Below are 6,688 nucleotides of genomic sequence, written 5' to 3'. Positions count from 1 at the left end.
TCTCTGCCATATCACTTCAAACTCCTTTAGGTGCCTGAGATGTACCATCGCTGCCAACATCTAACTATGTTATCTCCACACTCACCTGTCATTTTTCCTACTGTTTCCTCCATATCCGTCTGCCATTGTACGATTTAAAAGTACATGATAGCAGACTCTTCTAGCAGTGTAAAGCCAAAGTTGGCAGAACAGAGTCTCACAAATGAACATCACTAAATCTACGTCTCTGCTAGAGGAAGCATGAGGGGAAGAGGATACCCTTTTGGATTATGGACGGAAACAAGAGGGCATTGTGATGCTGCTTGCATTAGAGTTGTTCCTAATGGAAAGAGTGAAATCTGTTTCAGGGAATGAGAAGGGAGAGGCATATCTTATGAACGGTTATACACTGAGGAAAGTGTTATCGGTCTTTACAGCATGGCTGAATGTTACAAAAGGAAGATAATCATATTGGAAACAACCATGGTTTACCAATGTTCGCCTCATTACCTTCTTTCTCCAGAATATTAATCCTTTTATGAATGGAAGTCTGCAGGACAATGGGGGAAAGCAACAACAGCTCTGAAAGGGATTTCTCCTCCTGGGCTTTTCAGGTCAGTCCCTGCTAGAGAGGATCCTTTTTGTCATAATTTTGCTCTTCAACATCTTGAACCTTTTGGGGAAGACTGTCATCATTTTGGTATCTTGCTTGGTCCCCAAACTCCACACTTTGGTGTACTTTTTCCTCAGCAATCTCTCCTCTGTGGACATTTGTTTCACCTCCACTGTTGCTCCACAGCTGCTGCCTCCCATGAAAAATAAAGATAAGACCATGAGCTATGGTTGCTGTGTGGCCCAGCTCCATGTGGCCATGGGGTTGGGTTCCACTGAGTATATTCCCCTAGCAGTCATGTATATGACTACTATGCTGCCGTCTGCTGTCCTCCGCATGACACAATCACTATGCAACCTCAGCTCTGTGCATCCTTGGCAAACGTAGCATAGAACAGTGGCCTCATCACTCCCTTAATTTAATGCTCCCTTACTGTGCAGCTGCCCCTTTGTGGTCATCACAAACTGGACATTTTTTATGAGGTGCAGGTGCTCATAAAACTGGCCTGTGTGGACAGGCCAATGAAGTAGAACTCGTGGCCAGTGTGGTCTTTTTAATTGTCCCTGTGTCACTCATCTTAGTCTCTGATGGCTTCATAACCCAAGGAGTGCAGAAGATCAAATCAGCAGCAGGGCATCAGAAGGCCTTTAGGACTCGTTCTTCCCACCCGGTTGTGGTCATTTTTCTATGGGACCATGATCCATATGTACCTTCAGCCAGCTAAATGTAGCTCCAAAAACCAGGGAAAGTTTCTCTCATTTTTACACCAGAGTCACCACAGTCTTAAACCCATTATCTACTCTCTGAGAAACAAAGATGCAAAAGGGCTCTTGAGGACACTGGGAGGGGAATGATCTTGGTTCTGAAAGAGTATGAGCTGTAGGCATAAACTTAATGGGCTATTCTTAGCTCATGGATTATTTGTTCTAAGTATTATTCTCTTGTACAATGTCATAAAGAGAGTAAAAGACATAGAACTCTATAAGAAGTCACATACTCAAGCCACAATGATGTTTCATTCTTCCCAAACATCCTTCTCATGAATTCAGAGATTCTATGCTCTGTCTAAGAAAACTCTTTGCTCTTCTTCAATCATGCCATCAACTTTTATGAACAAATTATTTCACCCTGTAGTACTAGTATACCTGGTAAACCTCTAATTATTCCTAAAAGCTCAACTGAAATGTTACCTGCACCCTCCAGCTTCCCTGAAACATCATCCATCTCACCCTCTGGGCAAAATTAATTGTTTCATAATATATGTTCCTGTAGAACATGAATTATACTCTATTTCTACATTATCACACATGTCATATGTATATAATACATATAATAAACTTGGATCAATGTATGACCATTTTCCCACAATGTCAGTTCAAAACACAGAATGGACTAGTCTTGCTATATTAGATCATTAATATTAGGAGAAACACAAATATAATTCAGAATTGTGATACACTAATTACATTTGTGATGCAAATTATGACTTTAAGTTAAAGTCTTCAAATAATAAGCTTTCATTAAGCAGATCAATCTGTACATTATTTAGCTTCATTCTCTTTTCTTTAAAGGGTTTAGAAGTTGAGTGAAAGTGAACATGTTTCATTCTCTCTATCTCTCTCTCTCCAAAGAGGGTGAACTTCATCAATTTGTCTATCTTAGGTGTTTTAAGAGAATTGTGCAAGGAGAAAACTATTGATTTAATCTAAAATCTTAATTTTATTTCCATCTTTGGTTATGATTCCCACAAGGAAAAGAAGACATGTAAACAAAAAACAAAATTCATATAGAATTGCTATGGACTTTCGTGTGATTTAGACTTATGATGACAGAAAAGAAAACTGAAGCTCATCTAAAATTCATCTTTGTATGAGAATATTGCTGTCAGTCTACAAGTGTTCGAAATAAAGTTTGGACCTGTCTCTACTGCCAAAGACTAGATTGAAGGAAAAATGGGTGCACACATAAGAAAAAGAAGCTTTAGGAGAATTTTCTGAATGAATCAGGGATGCCTCTCCAAACATACTCTGTCTAATTTATACCTCTTAAACATCTTTACAGCAACTAAAATTATTAATATTCAATTTGACAGAAAGAAAAGGCATAAAAGCCTGGTTGAATTTAACTTCTAGAATTTTCTTCCATGAATTCTGCACTCAGTAATGGAAGGAAGAGTTGGAAACCAAACAGAACAGGTTTAGAAATGCAAGCTTTCATTTACAATACTTGAGGAGAGAAGAAGTTCTACAGGAAACCTCACTTTATAGAACCGTTACTTCTTTACACTCAGAAAAGCAGGATGCAGGAAAGAATACATTTACGTCAGAATTTAAATCAATTTAAATGAAATATGGCCTTTATGATATAAAATATCACATTTAATAAAAGAAGCCACTAAAAACAAAAAGAAAGCCAGATATGAAGTAAAGGATGCAGAACAGCATGTAGAAAGAACTACAATGAAAAAAATGCAAAAACAAAAATAAAGCTCACTTAAAGGTAATATGAAAAAGAATTTCCATTGAAAAAAATATCAAGTTATTACCATACATAACAAATTAAATTTTAACATAATTCAGAAGAAAAGTATCGATAGAATGAAATAAAGAAGACAAATATGCTATTCTCTACAACAAAGAGAAAATAGGCATGTCCCCCAAAAAGAAAGCAGTAAATAATATAAGAGGAGCAACAAACATATGGAATGCAAGCTGAATAAAGAACTCAGATGAAAATGGAAGCACATTTGAAAATATCTTGTTACTATTTTTATGTATTTAATACAGTGTTTTTCCATGATAGTATATTTATATTGCCTTTGCAATCATAGTGAGTATACAATTCCATACTTTTTATTTATATCATTGTGAACATTTCTATTGTGATTGAATAATCTCCAAAAACACCCACAATTTACTAAAAATTTTTCCTACAGTTAGATTCTTTGAGTGTTTATATTTTTCTTTTGATTGATAGCTGCATTAGGCATACTTTCACATTTGTAGTCTGTTTATTATTATGTACTTATGAGGTACTTTTAGAAATGCAATTGGAAGTAAAAAACAAGGACACATAAGTCAATTTACACACGTTACCAATTTGCTTTCTAAAGTAATTTTCCATTTTATTCCCCAAAAGAAAAAGGTAGTCTTACCTAGGTTTATAATCATTCTATATTATAATTGTTTTTAAACTATACAATGAAAATGGTGTAATGTGTTTGTGGTTCCACCACCCCTCCAAATACCATGAAATGACAGAATTTTTTTTTTGACTTTTGTGTGTATGTGCATGTGAGGAAGATCAGCCCTGAGCTAACATCTGTGCCCATCTTCCCCTGTTTAGTATATGGGATGCCACCACCTCATGGCTTAATGAGGAATGTGTAGGTCCACATCCAGGCTCTGAACATGTGAACCCTGGACCACTGAAGCAGAGAGCACAAACTCAACCACTGTGCCACGAGGCCGGCCCCAAAATGTGTTTTTTTAAAAATTAAAGAAACAAGAAACTGATATCCTCTTTTTTTTTAATTTTTAAGTTTCTTTGTTTATTGTGGTAACATTGGTGTATAATTGTGTAAATTTCAGATGTACAACATTATACTTCTATTTCTGCATGGATTACATCATGTCTCATGTTCACCACCCAAATACTAATTACAACCCATCACCACACACATACGCCTAATTATCCTTTACGCCCTCTCCCCCCACCCCTTCCTTCCCCTCTGGTAAACACCAATCCAATCTTTGTCTCTATGTGTTTGTTTGTTGTTATTATCTACTACCTAATGAGTGAGATCATATGGTATTTGACCTTCTCCCTCTGACTTATTTCACTTTGCATAATATCCTCTATATATGAGAAATATGGAAAAATTCAGTGAAAAGTGAAAACATAGAATGAGATCTCAGAAAAGAAAAATTGAGGGAACCGACAGCACGAAGTCTAACTGAAATGGTAAGTAAAATAAATGGAAGCACTTTGAACTTTGAAGTTGATAGACACAGATACAGAACTTACAGAGGTTCATTTAGAACCTGTAGGGGTTCATCCACATCTCAATTTAGGGTGATTTGTAGAGGAGCTGAGGATGATGACTCCCATCCTTAAGATATGCCAAGAAAAGCTATTTAATACAAGGAATGAGAAAGAAAGAAAAGGAGTCACCATAATGCTCAGCAGAGAAACTGTAATCATGCCTCTCTGTGAGAGACGGAGTCTCAGGAAACAACGGGGTAAAGAAAACAGACACTCTTAGATACAAAAAAGAGAATATAGGGAAAATTTTTCACATATTTAAGTGAAACCAAATTCATCAAAGAGTATCTCTAAAATTAAAAGGAAGAAAAAGAAGGAAGGAAGGAAGGTAAAGGAAAAAGCATTACTAAATGAGGAAGAATTCTAAATAAAGTAAAAAAGAAATTTTAAAATAGTTTCAAAAAAGTAGGAAAAGTGGGAAAGATAAAAGCAACTGGAGAGATGTGATTTTTAAAAAGTTATTAAATTTAGAAGAAAAAACAGTAATAGGACTTTGTAGAATAGACACAGCTGAAAAATAGTTTACTAAGTGGAAGATAAAGTCTGGTGTGTTCCCTGAATATTGTGGAAGAGGAAAAAAAGTATATAAATAATATAAAAATAATAAAACTATATAATATATAAATATGTATAATATACAAATATATAATATATATAAATATATTTATTCCTATATACTGTTATATATTAATATGATATATATAATAAAAAATGACAAAAGACATAGAGGCAGTAGTATGATAGTTAGTCATTCACCCTCTCAAATTAAAAGTAAGCAAAAGAAAAAAACTCACTAATTTGTATGATTTATAGTATTTGCCAATTTCCATAGTGTAAATACTGTAAATTAAAGTTGTCACTGTGATGTCACTGACCATGGAGTTAAGAAAGGATGTGCACAAGCACCTCTCACCAGCCAGTGCAACCCCTCTCCAGCACACTGCTGCATAGACGATACAGCAGACACCTCCAGGATACACCAAATAAAGATTAGCAGGACAAAGGGATACAAACTAATCTTCCTGAGCTGAGGAAAGACACCTGTCTTCAATACAACAGGGATAATCTAGGTACTTGACTGGGTAAAAAACACAAATATTTAAAAATTCCTAACTGTACACATCATATTACTGAACACAAAAACTGTGTTCTCAGAGAAAGAAAAAAAAAATCTACCTATATGCAAACTAGACTCACATCTGTTAATTTATTAGCCACACTGGATTCGATAAATAACTAGAGTATTAATAATTCTATACCTATTTAATGTGGTATTAAGTAACAAAGTAAAGTAAGTGAATTTGGGGACATAAAAAGCTTCTGAAACATTACCAAATACATACCTTCTCTAAAATAATTGCTTAAAAGTATAGTACGGTAGAGAAATAATATATTCATTGACGAAGCTAATCTAGTTTATAAGAAACTGTATTGATCAAAGAAACAAGTAAACCTACTAGTCATATCTAAATTACATTTGATATACATTTACATATGCGCTGTGTTTGTAAAATCTGGAAATAAAATCCACAAGGAATCAACATTTAAAAAGTGAGGAAAACATGGGAAATAAAAGTAAGATAAAGTATATTTCCTTTTGGTTTCCCAAATATGTGTATGTGTGTGTGTGTGTGTGTGTGTGTCTATAGAAAATATAGTTTTAATACATATGTTCCTATTATTGCCATGCCAAATTTGATGACAAGTAAAATAGACATTTTTCAAATTAATAAAAAAGATAATAGTGGATAGGCACTGAAAACTCAATCACTCAGAAGAGAAGAAACATTCAAAAATTTACAAAAGAAAGAACAAAGTCGTATGCTAAATAAGAATAAAATAAAAACATCTAGAAATAAATATAGATATATCTGTAACCATGATAAAAAATAGTGGATTAAATTTGATTATTAAAGATAGCAGCAGTCATATTGAGTAAATGAATATAATCTCTACAGTATTTATAAAAGATAAAGAACATGAAAACACATATGTATAAAGATACATACACCTCTGTGTTCATTGCAGCATTATTCACAATAGCCAAGACTT

General features: G+C 34.3%; 1 pseudogene; it reads left to right on the top strand.

Moving 5' to 3' along the window:
* Positions 1-539: 539 nt before the first annotated feature.
* Positions 540-1,446, top strand: LOC101398665 (olfactory receptor 2G6-like; annotated as a pseudogene).
* The last annotated feature ends 5,242 nt before the right edge of the window (positions 1,447-6,688 follow it).

This window comes from Ceratotherium simum, unplaced genomic scaffold (assembly GCF_057802395.1).
Source record: "Ceratotherium simum simum isolate JZ-2026a unplaced genomic scaffold, ASM5780239v1 HiC_scaffold_73, whole genome shotgun sequence".
Lineage (NCBI taxonomy): Eukaryota > Metazoa > Chordata > Mammalia > Perissodactyla > Rhinocerotidae > Ceratotherium > Ceratotherium simum.
Note: the sequence above shows the minus strand (reverse complement) of the source record. Positions and strands in the feature narration are given on the sequence as shown.